The 12,594-nt window shown below is 27.5% G+C and overlaps 1 protein-coding gene across 4 annotated transcripts in view; it reads left to right on the forward strand.

The window, feature by feature from the left end:
* The window catches only part of LOC111679700 (CUGBP Elav-like family member 1), a 136,737-nt gene that overhangs the window by 43,908 nt on the left and 80,235 nt on the right, over positions 1-12,594 (forward strand). Inside the window, exon 1 of one of the 4 annotated variants that reach the window (XM_046947630.1) lies at positions 10,018-10,422. The exons of 1 other annotated variant lie outside the window; for it this stretch is intronic. The gene's annotated coding sequence lies outside the window, so the exon portion shown is untranslated. Of the gene's footprint in view, positions 1-10,017; positions 10,423-12,594 lie in introns of those variants that run through there. 2 more of the 4 variants (XM_046947637.1, XM_046947643.1) reach the window with 2 other exon arrangements.

The raw sequence follows: 12,594 nt of genomic DNA on the forward strand, positions 1-12,594 counted from the left end.
ACTATAGACTAGACTATAGACTAGACTATAGACTAGACTATAGACTAGACTATAGACTAGACTATAGACTAGACTATAGACTAGACTATAGACTAGACTATAGACTAGACTATAGACTAGACTATAGACTAGACTATAGACTAGACTATAGACTAGACTATAGACTAGACTATAGACTAGACTATAGACTAGACTATAGACTAGACTATAGACTAGACTATAGACTAGACTATAGACTAGACTATAGACTAGACTGTAGACTAGACTATAGACTAGACTATAGACTAGACTATAGACTAGACTATAGACTAGACTATAGACTAGACTATAGACTAGACTATAGACTAGACTATAGACTAGACTATAGACTAGACTATAGACTAGACTAGACTATAGACTAGACTATAGACTAGACTATAGACTAGACTATAGACTAGACTATAGACTAGACTATAGACTAGACTATAGACTAGACTATAGACTAGACTATAGACTAGACTATAGACTAGACTATAGACTAGACTATAGACTAGACTATAGACTAGACTATAGACTAGACTATAGACTAGACTATAGACTAGACTATAGACTAGACTATAGACTAGACTATAGACTAGACTATAGACTAGACAATAGACTAGACTATAGACTAGACTATAGACTAGACTATAGACTAGACTATAGACTAGACTATAGACTAGACTATAGACTAGACTATAGACTAGACTATAGACTAGACTATAGACTAGACTATAGACTAGACTATAGACTAGACTATAGACTAGACTATAGACTAGACTATAGACTAGACTATAGACTAGACTATAGACTAGACTATAGACTAGACTATAGACTAGACTATAGACTAGACTATAGACTAGACTATAGACTAGACTATAGACTAGACTATAGACTAGACTATAGACTAGACTATAGACTAGACTATAGACTAGACTATAGACTAGACTATAGACTAGACTATAGACTAGACTATAGACTAGACTATAGACTAGACTATAGACTAGACTATAGACTAGACTATAGACTAGACTATAGACTAGACTATAGACTAGACTATAGACTAGACTATAGACTAGACTATAGACTAGACTATAGACTAGACTATAGACTAGACTATAGACTAGACTATAGACTAGACTATAGACTAGACTATAGACTAGACTATAGACTAGACTATAGACTAGACTATAGACTAGACTATAGACTAGACTATAGACTAGACTATAGACTAGACTATAGACTAGACTATAGACTAGACTATAGACTAGACTATAGACTAGACTATAGACTAGACTATAGACTAGACTATAGACTAGACTATAGACTAGACTATAGACTAGACTATAGACTAGACTATAGACTAGACTATAGACTAGACTATAGACTAGACTATAGACTAGACTATAGACTAGACTATAGACTAGACTATAGACTAGACTATAGACTAGACTATAGACTAGACTATAGACTAGACTATAGACTAGACTATAGACTAGACTATAGACTAGACTATAGACTAGACTATAGACTAGACTATAGACTAGACTATAGACTAGACTATAGACTAGACTATAGACTAGACTATAGACTAGACTATAGACTAGACTATAGAGACTAGACTATAGACTAGACTATAGACTAGACTATAGACTAGACTATAGACTAGACTATAGACTAGACTATAGACTAGACTATAGACTAGACTATAGACTAGACTATAGATTAGACCATAGACTAGACTATAGACTAGACTATAGACTGGACTATAGACTAGACTATAGACTAGACTATAGACTAGACTATAGACTAGACTATAGACTAGACTATAGACTAGACTATAGACTAGACTATAGACTAGACTATAGACTAGACTATAGACTAGACTATAGACTAGACTATAGACTAGACTATAGACTAGACTATAGACTTGACTATAGATTAGACTATATAATAGACTTTAGCCTAGACTATAGACTAGACTATGTTATTATATTACTTTAAAAATTCATTTAAAAACTCCCAGCATTCGTATGAAATTAGCATTCGAATCATTTAAATAACTCGAACAATATTCCATAATCCAAAAGTTAATGGTCATACTAAAAAATGCATTCAAACACATTTAAATAATCCTACTATATAAATACTTTACTTTAATAACAACTTAATAACAATAAGTGATTAAATTAATAAACAACTAAATTAAGTTGATTATTTCACTCTCGCTTAATTGAAAATAAAAAATAAAAAAATTACTTTAAAGATACAGTGAACGAAAAAAAGCGTATTACAAAAAAAATTAATTTTCTCAACAAAATGCATTATTATTAAAATTAAATTCATAATGAAGCAACTAAATACGTAGACAAGTTAAAGAAAACATCAGTCAGTTAGGCAGTAGGTCTGTCATTTAGTTAGTCAATAGTAGAAAAAGTCACAAGACCTTAAACTCTTGGGGGAAAATCACACGCTAGTTTATCTATACAGACGTATAATTTTAACAATCAGGGAGAAAAAAAAATATTAAGTTGTTGTGAGTAATTGGAAAGTTGTAAAAGATTACAATAAAAATAAAAAAAAATTATGAACAAATGTGGTTTTTAATAACAAAGAAAATATTATTGAAAAAATCTGTATAAAAATTGTGCGTGTTTTTTTAAACATACATATGTATGCATTTAAAACAATTATAGACATAAAAGTTATTTTTTGACATAAATGCGATTAGGGTTTTATATGTTTCAGAAGATACTATTTTTTACAATCTGATTTTTGCGAGCAATTTAAATAATTTTACCTATTAGATACCTGGTGACATGTAGTTTACTTTAAAGATATTAGTTTCTTGATTTTCTTACGCTCTCTGTAGAGTATTATTCTTACACTTTAACCCAAAATTATTTTTTTATTTTTTTTAACTAAAACTACAACCCAAAATACTGGGTGCGTCAGAAAAAAAGGTGCGTTGAAAACACTACACTAAAAATACGAATACATACTCATGTTAAAGCATTTTTTGGCTGATCGTCATAATTATTGGAATTACATTTTAACTAAAATAAAGTAAACGATAAATAAACAAATGAAATGAAATTAAAAAAAGACCGTAAAAACACACAATACTGACTTATTATAATAAAAACACACAATACTGACTTATTATAATAAAATGTGTTTATAGGAACAATGCAATAATAATAACAACCACATTTATCCACTACCACACTACGATCAATAATCAAGAGGAACGTACAAATTATTAAGAAAAATGTGACACGCATATTTAATGAAATACGAGTAAATCCAGCAGAGCTACACATACGGGAGAGAATACATATACACAAATTGTATTTGCTATCTGTTAAATGAAACAGTGATCGGTAGTCGTAGGTACTAGAAGCCAAATGTTAAATGGTTTATAAATGGTTTATGGTCTATTCTATACACTATATATTCCATATCTTGGTATATGGAATATATAGCCTATAGAATAGACTATATTATGGTCTACAAAATAGGCCATATTATAGTCTATAGAATATACTATATTATGGTCTACATAATAGATCATATTATGGTCTATAGAATAGAGCATATTATGGTCTATTGAATAATCGATATTATGGTCTATAGAATATAGCATATTATGGTCTATAGAATAGAACATATTATGATCTATAGAATAGAGCATATTATGGTCTATAGAATAGGGCATATTATGGTCTATAGAATAGAGCATATTATGGTCTATAGAATAAAGCATATTATGGTCTATAGAATAGAGCATATTATGGTCTATAGAATAGAGCATATTATGGTCTATAGAACAGAGCATATTATGGTCTATAGAACAGAGCATATTATGGTCTATAGAATAGAGCATATTATGGTCTATAGAATAGAGCATATTATGGTCTATAGAATAGAGCATATTATGGTCTATAGAATAGAGCATATTATGGTCTATAGAATAGAGCATATTATGGTCTATAGAATAGAGCATATTATGGTCTATAGAATAGAGCATATTATGGTCTATAGAATAGAGCATATTATGGTCTATAGAATAGAGCATATTATGGTCTATAGAATAGAGCATATTATGGTCTATAGAATAGAGCATATTATGGTCTGTAGAATAAACCATATTATGGTTTATAGAATAAACTATATTATGGTTTATAGAATAGATTATTTTATGGTCTATAGAATAGACCGTTTTATGGTTTATAGAATAGGCTATATTATGATCTGAAGAAGAGACCGTATTATGGTCTATTCTATAAACCATAGTATGGTCCATTCTACAGACTATAGTATTGTATATTCTACAGACTATACTATGGTCTATTGTATACACTACCATATGGTCTATCCTTTTAGGTGAAAAATATTATTATTGTTTGGGAAATGGTCTCAGAGATTACTCATTGTGCCGACCGCTGATCTATACACTTATAAATTAAGAGTTATTAAAAAACGAAAAGTTGAGCGGACAAATAAACCAGAGAAGGGATTGAAGCCTCTGCAATCCAGTCTGGGCATTATTAAAAGTTCAAAGTTGTGTATACAAAAGTTCAAAAGCGAATTAGTTTGCTGAAATACGATATTCTTTTGTACTTTTTTTTACAAAATTGAGACAACAATATTTTTCAACAAGTATCAGAAACAAGATACCAACCAAAAACAACAAACAACCAAAATAACAAATGCTCAATCAGAATTTTAATTTTTCTTTTCAATTATCATAATAAACACATACAAATAAACATAAAAAAATTTCTTTGAAATTTATTTAAAACGATTGATTTTTATGTGTGTGAGACACTTGAACAATATCCCCTCAAATAGCGGAATCAAGCGCCCTGGCCATACAAACGAAAAAATATATATATTGAAATTATGGCTTCTTCCTCTCTTAATTAGGGGCGTTCTTCCTGTGGATGTGTGAGTGTGTGCGTGTTGGTTATTTGGCTTGAATATTGAATATTTAAAAAAAAGTGATTTTTATTTATTTGAATTTTGAAAAGAAATTTATATTTATATTGCTTTTTTATCTTAATTTATTTTTATTTTATTTTTTGTAAGCTATTTCAAAAAAGGGCATATGTTTTTGCCAGTTTACACAAAGAATAGCACAAATTCTTGACTGAAGAGAATTTTAATTTTGTTTTTTTTTTCTAAAGATAAAAATTTTATTGAATAGCATTTACGAATTGTATGTAATTTATTGTATTGTGGCTAAAAATAAATATAAATATTGAACATTTAGGCGCCATTTAAATGTACAATGCAAGTAAAAAATACATTTTAATTGTATTAATTTGGGAGAGTTGTGTTTTTTTCTTCTTCTTTTGTAATATTTAAGTGCCTAAGGGCGAGTTTTTCTGTTAAAGATAATCTTCATTCTTTAGTTAAACCTGGTTTAATATATTTTTCTAGTTTTTCAGTAATCTAAAACTAAAACTAAATATTTTAAGTAAATTGTGATTTTCTGATTTCTTTTATCGATATTATTATTGTTTTAAATGTTTATTTATATTTTTTCTAAAATTTTACATTTTACAAAAGTAATATTTGCAAATATCAGCTGTTCATTGTTTACGTTTTTTACTGAAAAGTTGGCAATACTAACTAAGTTAACTGATCCTAGATCCATAACTGAAAAACACAATTGTCGTTTAAAAATCGTCTACATTTGATCCGAGTTTAATCTAACATCAAGTAAAACCTAGATTAACTGATTAGTAAGAAACCCGCCCAAAAGGTATTGGAACAGATTTTTCAATAAGGTCGAATCTAATAGGGAATTGTAATTATTTTCAAACTTTTTTTTAACAAATTTACTATTTATCAAAAATATATGATTCAAAGAACCATTCTACCTTTATTGTTTTAGTTAAAACATCTATCGACTCAGAATCGAATTTAATTTAATGATGTCTGTCTGTGTGTCAAAATTTCAGTTCTAGTTCGGCTCAGAATCGATTTCAATTTCATGATGACTGTCTATTTGTTAAAATTTTAAATTAATCATACCAAATACAACTGTTCAAGTATTTATTATTAATAAATTTATTTAAATAACAAAATTTTGAAATAATTTTGAAATTAGATCAAGTTTTCAATAATGAAGGTTATAATTTAGAAAATTATTAACACAAATATTAAAGCTATTAATTTGAACATTAACTTAAACAATTACACAAAATAACTAAATAAATACAAATAAATAACTTGTGACCTATTTCTGAAAAAAATATAGAAAAAACTAAAATACAAAACACTTAAACAATTAATGCAAATTTAAACATGTAAAATTTAAAATTGTTTTAACAACAAAAAGAATTACCGTTAAAAATACATAAAAAAATTAAAAATTCAAAAACTAAAATAACAAGTGATGTCTGTCAAAGTCATTCACTACTAGGAATATTAAACATTAAATTGTTTAAACAAATAAAAAAACTAAATTTGTTTACTTTTTTTAAATAATTTTTAAAATAACATCACCAGAATTATATATAGAAACTATATCCACAAAATAATTTAAAAAAGCATAAAGATCTATTTGTCACTTAGATAATAATGATAATGAAGATCATTATTATCATCATCATGATTATAATCTACCTCAATGTGTATTTAATGTCTTCATTTAAAAAAATTTGACACAATTCTGTTGTGTTTTTTTCTTATTTCTATCCATTTTAATGAATTTCGTAGGTATTGAACCAAATCTACAACAACTACATTTTATAGAACTTATGCTCTCTCTACTGACAACCTTTAGTTAAACGTCACATTTGTTCAACAAGTACTTTATTTTTCAGTATGTCATTCGTCAACGGGCGAAAATAGAAAGATATAAAAACAAAAACGACAAAATAACTCAATACATTTTTATTTAATTTTTTTATTTATTTTCTTTTGTTTAAGAAGAAAAATTAAATACAATTAAATATGTTTAACACCATTTCGGAGAATAAATAAAATTGTAAATTTGTAAAATTTTTAGCAAATTTCCGTAAATTATAAGTTACACTTACCCAGCAAAAAAAGAACTTCTAAAGAAGCGAACAACAAGTAGAATTTACTTCATGGAAGTACTGAAAAAGACCTGAGGAAATTATGATTTTAACACAGGCTTGTCATAGGAGGGGTGTTCTTTTTATTTGGTACCAAATTTACTACATCTGAAGTCATTCTAAGGAACAAATTTCAGTACAAAAAGTATTCCTTCAATTAAAAAAAAAAAAAAAACTTGGATGTCTTTCGCTTGTTTGGTCATCAATAAACTTCATCTCCACAGAAGATAAAAGAGTGTGGTAATAAATGCTATTCTTTTGGAGGTACTTCGTTTTATTTTTGTTGGGTCAACGGCGAAATCCTTTAAAGTTAAGTACACACTATTCACTAGTTCAGTTCAAGTTCAGTTCTAGTTCAGTTCTAGTTCAGTTCTAGTTCTGTTCTAGTTCAGTTCTAGTTCAGTTCTAGTTCAGTTCTAGTTCAGTTCTAGTTCAGTTCTAGTTCAGTTCTAGTTCAGTTCTAGTTCAGTTCTAGTTCAGTTCTAGTTCAGTTCTAGTTCAGTTCTAGTTCAGTTCTAGTTCAGTTCTAGTTCAGTTCTAGTTCAGTTCTAGTTCAGTTCTAGTTCAGTTCTAGTTCAGTTCTAGTTCAGTTCTAGTTCAGTTCTAGTTCAGTTCTAGTTCAGTTCTAGTTCAGTTCTAGTTCAGTTCTAGTTCAGTTCTAGTTCAGTTCTAGTTCAGTTCTAGTTCAGTTCTAGTTCAGTTCTAGTTCAGTTCTAGTTCAGTTCTAGTTCAGTTCTAGTTCAGTTCTAGTTCTGTTCTAGTTCAGTTCTAGTTCTGTTCTAGTTCTGTTCTAGTTCAGTTCTAGTTCAGTTCTAGTTCTGTTCTAGTTCAGTTCTAGTTCAGTTCTAGTTCAGTTCTAGTTCAGTTCTAGTTTAGTTCTAGTTCAGTTCTAGTTCAGTTCTAGTTCAATTCTAGTTCAGTTCTAGTTTAGTTCTAGTTCATTTCTAGTTCATTTCTAGTTTAGTTCTAGTTCAGTTCTAGTTTAGTTCTAGTTTAGTTCTAGTTTAGTTCTAGTTTAGTTCTAGTTCAGTTCTAGTTCAGTTCTAGTTCAGTTCTAGTTCAGTTCTAGTTCAGTTCTAGTTCAGTTCTAGTTCAGTTCTAGTTCAGTTCTAGTTCAGTTCTAGTTTAGTTCTAGTTCATTTCTAGTTCATTTCTAGTTTAGTTCTAGTTCAGTTCTAGTTCAGTTCTAGTTCAGTTCAAGTTCAGTTCTAGTTCAGTTCTAGTCCAGTTCTAGTCCAGTTCTAGTTCAGTTCTAGTGCAGTTCTAGTTCAAATCTGGTTCCGTTCTAAAGTTCTAAAAAGTAGTCACTGGAATGCGGGTTTGAAATTCAGGCCTTAGTTCACTCTGAGTTAATCCCTTTCCCCTGGGAAACGGTGTATAAGAATACATTGGAAAAACATTTAAATACGACAAAATACTAAAAAAACGTGTAAAGCTTATTCTCACATTTGGTTGTCATGGCCCGCTCCGCTGTGCTCTGGCTCTCAGTTTAATGTATGCTTTGGGTTTTTTTCATTATTTTCTGTCGTTCACTTGTATTGTTTTTTTAGTGTATTGTAGTTGTTGTTATTGTTGAGTATTTATTTATTTATTATTATTTTTGTGTGAAGTACTGACTGTTCGACTGAATTTCGAAGGCGGAGGGTATTAGATACAAAAATATATTTTGTATCTGTTAGTTATTACCTGAAATTGAAATCGTCACTTGTTGTCCGTGTTGTCGATCGTTTGTTGTGTTCTTCGTTCGATCTTTTTTATTTTGAAATTTCTGTTTCATTTAGTCTCTCTTTTTAGTGAAATGAACGATTGCAGTCAATGTTTGTTTTAATTGTTTTTTTTTACATTTATATACTTTTATAATTTGTTTAAATTTTATTTAGTTTATTTTTCCATTGTACTTTAAAGTCACGGTTTAAAGCATAAAATTCGAAAAATAAACTTTGACGGACCAAACACGGTGAAAAATATTTGCAAGCCATAACAACGCTTACAAAAAATTGAGCCTACTTGTACTTTAGTTTCAAATTAACGGAGAAATAAAAAAAGTACTTAGAAAGTTAAATAAAGCGGTAGTTTGAAAAATTAATTAATGGTTAAACAAAATTAATTATAAAAGCTGTGTTTAAATAAAATTAAATTAAATGAAAATTGAGAAAAATGTATAAAATTTAAAAATAAAATTGTATTTCTTTAAAAGTGTTATTATTTTATAGTTTATAAAAAAGCCGCCAATTATTATCTCTATTTAGTTTTTATATAACTTAAAGAGAAAAAAATTACCTAAACTCCAAGGTTTTGCAAATACAAAATTTTGCGGTTGTCAGCAGTTTTATGTTTAATTCGCCTAATTTACGCTAAACGAAAATAAATATTTGTGCAATAAACAATGAAACCTTTTTTGCCATTAATACCTGTGAAAAAATAAATTAATTAAATATTACACTCAGAAAAAACAACGCTAAAAAAGAAAAATATATGTATATTGTCACATTGATAGTGGGAGTGTGTGTTTAGAATTTAAACAACAAAAAATAATAAATACTATTAAGAAAAAATTCTATATAAGAAAATAATAAAAAAAAAATATTAAAAATTCATATCAAATACATGTGTAAATAAGAACTTTAAAGGAGTGCACTCAATTAAGCGAAAACAATTCTTACATAAAAAAGTGATAAAATGTTTACTGCCAAAACTTAAACCGAATAAAAGATTATGTCACATTATCTTAGACATCGCGTAAAAGTTAATTGTTTTATTTAACATTCAAATCTATTAGTTTCAAGTGTTTAAATGAAAAAAAAGTTGGCGTGAGAATATTTAAAATTGTTTCATGTCAGTGTCAAGAGTGAAGTACTGACTGTTCGACTGAATTTCGAAGGCGGAGGGTATTAGATACAAAAATATATTTTGTATCTGTTAGTTATTACCTGAAATTGAAATCGTCACTTGTTGTCCGTGTTGTCGATCGTTTGTTGTGTTCTTCGTTCGATCTTTTTTATTTTGAAATTTCTGTTTCATTTAGTCTCTCTTTTTAGTGAAATGAACGATTGCAGTCAATGTTTGTTTTAATTGTTTTTTTTTACATTTATATACTTTTATAATTTGTTTAAATTTTATTTAGTTTATTTTTCCATTGTACTTTAAAGTCACGGTTTAAAGCATAAAATTCGAAAAATAAACTTTGACGGACCAAACACGGTGAAAAATATTTGCAAGCCATAACAACGCTTACAAAAAATTGAGCCTACTTGTACTTTAGTTTCAAATTAACGGAGAAATAAAAAAAGTACTTAGAAAGTTAAATAAAGCGGTAGTTTGAAAAATTAATTAATGGTTAAACAAAATTAATTATAAAAGCTGTGTTTAAATAAAATTAAATTAAATGAAAATTGAGAAAAATGTATAAAATTTAAAAATAAAATTGTATTTCTTTAAAAGTGTTATTATTTTATAGTTTATAAAAAAGCCGCCAATTATTATCTCTATTTAGTTTTTATATAACTTAAAGAGAAAAAAATTACCTAAACTCCAAGGTTTTGCAAATACAAAATTTTGCGGTTGTCAGCAGTTTTATGTTTAATTCGCCTAATTTACGCTAAACGAAAATAAATATTTGTGCAATAAACAATGAAACCTTTTTTGCCATTAATACCTGTGAAAAAATAAATTAATTAAATATACACTCAGAAAAAACAACGCTAAAAAAGAAAAATATATGTATATTGTCACATTGATAGTGGGAGTGTGTGTTTAGAATTTAAACAACAAAAAATAATAAATACTATTAAGAAAAAATTCTATATAAGAAAATAATAAAAAAAAAATATTAAAAATTCATATCAAATACATGTGTAAATAAGAACTTTAAAGGAGTGCACTCAATTAAGCGAAAACAATTCTTACATAAAAAAGTGATAAAATGTTTACTGCCAAAACTTAAACCGAATAAAAGATTATGTCACATTATCTTAGACATCGCGTAAAAGTTAATTGTTTTATTTAACATTCAAATCTATTAGTTTCAAGTGTTTAAATGAAAAAAAAGTTGGCGTGAGAATATTTAAAATTGTTTCATGTCAGTGTCAAGAAATCTATTTCACGGGTTTATGAAAGATTTTAAAAACATGTTAAAATAAGTTTTTACAAATAACATATTAAACAAGTGTTTTAAATAGAGGGTGTACGCCTTAATGTCTATACAATAATATTTCAACAAAGATACTAAAAAATGCTTAAATTGAGATACATTAATATAAGAAAATTTTGTGAGCAACATACATACTAGTTCAGTTCTGTTCAGTTCTAGTTCAGTTCTAGTTCAGTTCTAGTTCAGTTCTAGTTCAGTTCTAGTTCAGTTCTAGTTCAGTTCTAGTTCAGTTCTAGTTCAGTTCTAGTTCAGTTCTAGTTCAGTTCTAATTCAGTTCTAGTTCAGTTCTAGTTCAGTTCTAGTTCAGTTCTAGTTCAGTTCAGTTCTAGTTCAGTTCAGTTCAGTTCTAGTTCAGTTCTAGTTCAGTTCTAGTTCAGTTCTAGTTCGGTTCTAATTTTTCATACAAAAATTAGATAAGCAACATGTTGCTAAGGTAATATTTGTATCAAAGTCTTGCAAGTTTTATTTGAAACAATCAGATTTAACATATGTTTAAATTTTATAAAAAAAAAACATTAAAAAATACACTAATAAATTTGACTTAAGCAACATGTTGCTAGGAAATTTTATATTAAAATATAATGGGTTTTATTGAAAAAATAAGTTTTAATATAACAAGTTTAAACTTATTTAATTTAAAAAAATACTAATTATTTACTTTGAAAAAAAACATCTAGTATTTAAGCAACATGTTGCTAAGAAATATTAAAAAATTAAAAATGTTTTTTATAGAAAAATGTCCTTATTGATGCATAATCACCACATGGACTCTTTTTCGTGTAAAACTTTAGAATTCTACCTTTGAACTTTGTCTATAAAAAATGTTTGCAAACATTTTAAGATCAACATGTTGCTATGATTAGAAACTCAGCAAAATAGCAAAAACTTTTGTATAATAGTAGTTGATCGTAGACTAACAGGGCAATAATTGCTCATGATAAGAAATTAATGTAAAGATCTATATATGTATATAGAAAAGCTTTCCGATTCACAAATCTATGATACATGATTTGAGGCATGTTACTGTTTATTTGAATTTCTTAAAATTTTATTACGTTTGGCACTTTAAAAGGTCAAATTAGGAAATTATTATGTATTTCACAATTTTTTTTTTTTAATTTTTTTAGTTTTCATTCTGTTTTAGTACTTATTCACTGCAATATAAAATATAAATGTACTTAAATTCAAAGTACAATGTGTTTTTTTTTATAAAATTAACGCAATAAATTGTTTCAATAAATATCGATTTAATTTAAACAAAAAAATCCTGTTTAAAATATAAATTCAAATTTGAAAGGTGAAACCGTGACTTTTGTACGTAATGAAAATTACTTA

The sequence above is a fragment of the Lucilia cuprina genome, chromosome 2, assembly GCF_022045245.1.
Source record: "Lucilia cuprina isolate Lc7/37 chromosome 2, ASM2204524v1, whole genome shotgun sequence".
Lineage (NCBI taxonomy): Eukaryota > Metazoa > Arthropoda > Insecta > Diptera > Calliphoridae > Lucilia > Lucilia cuprina.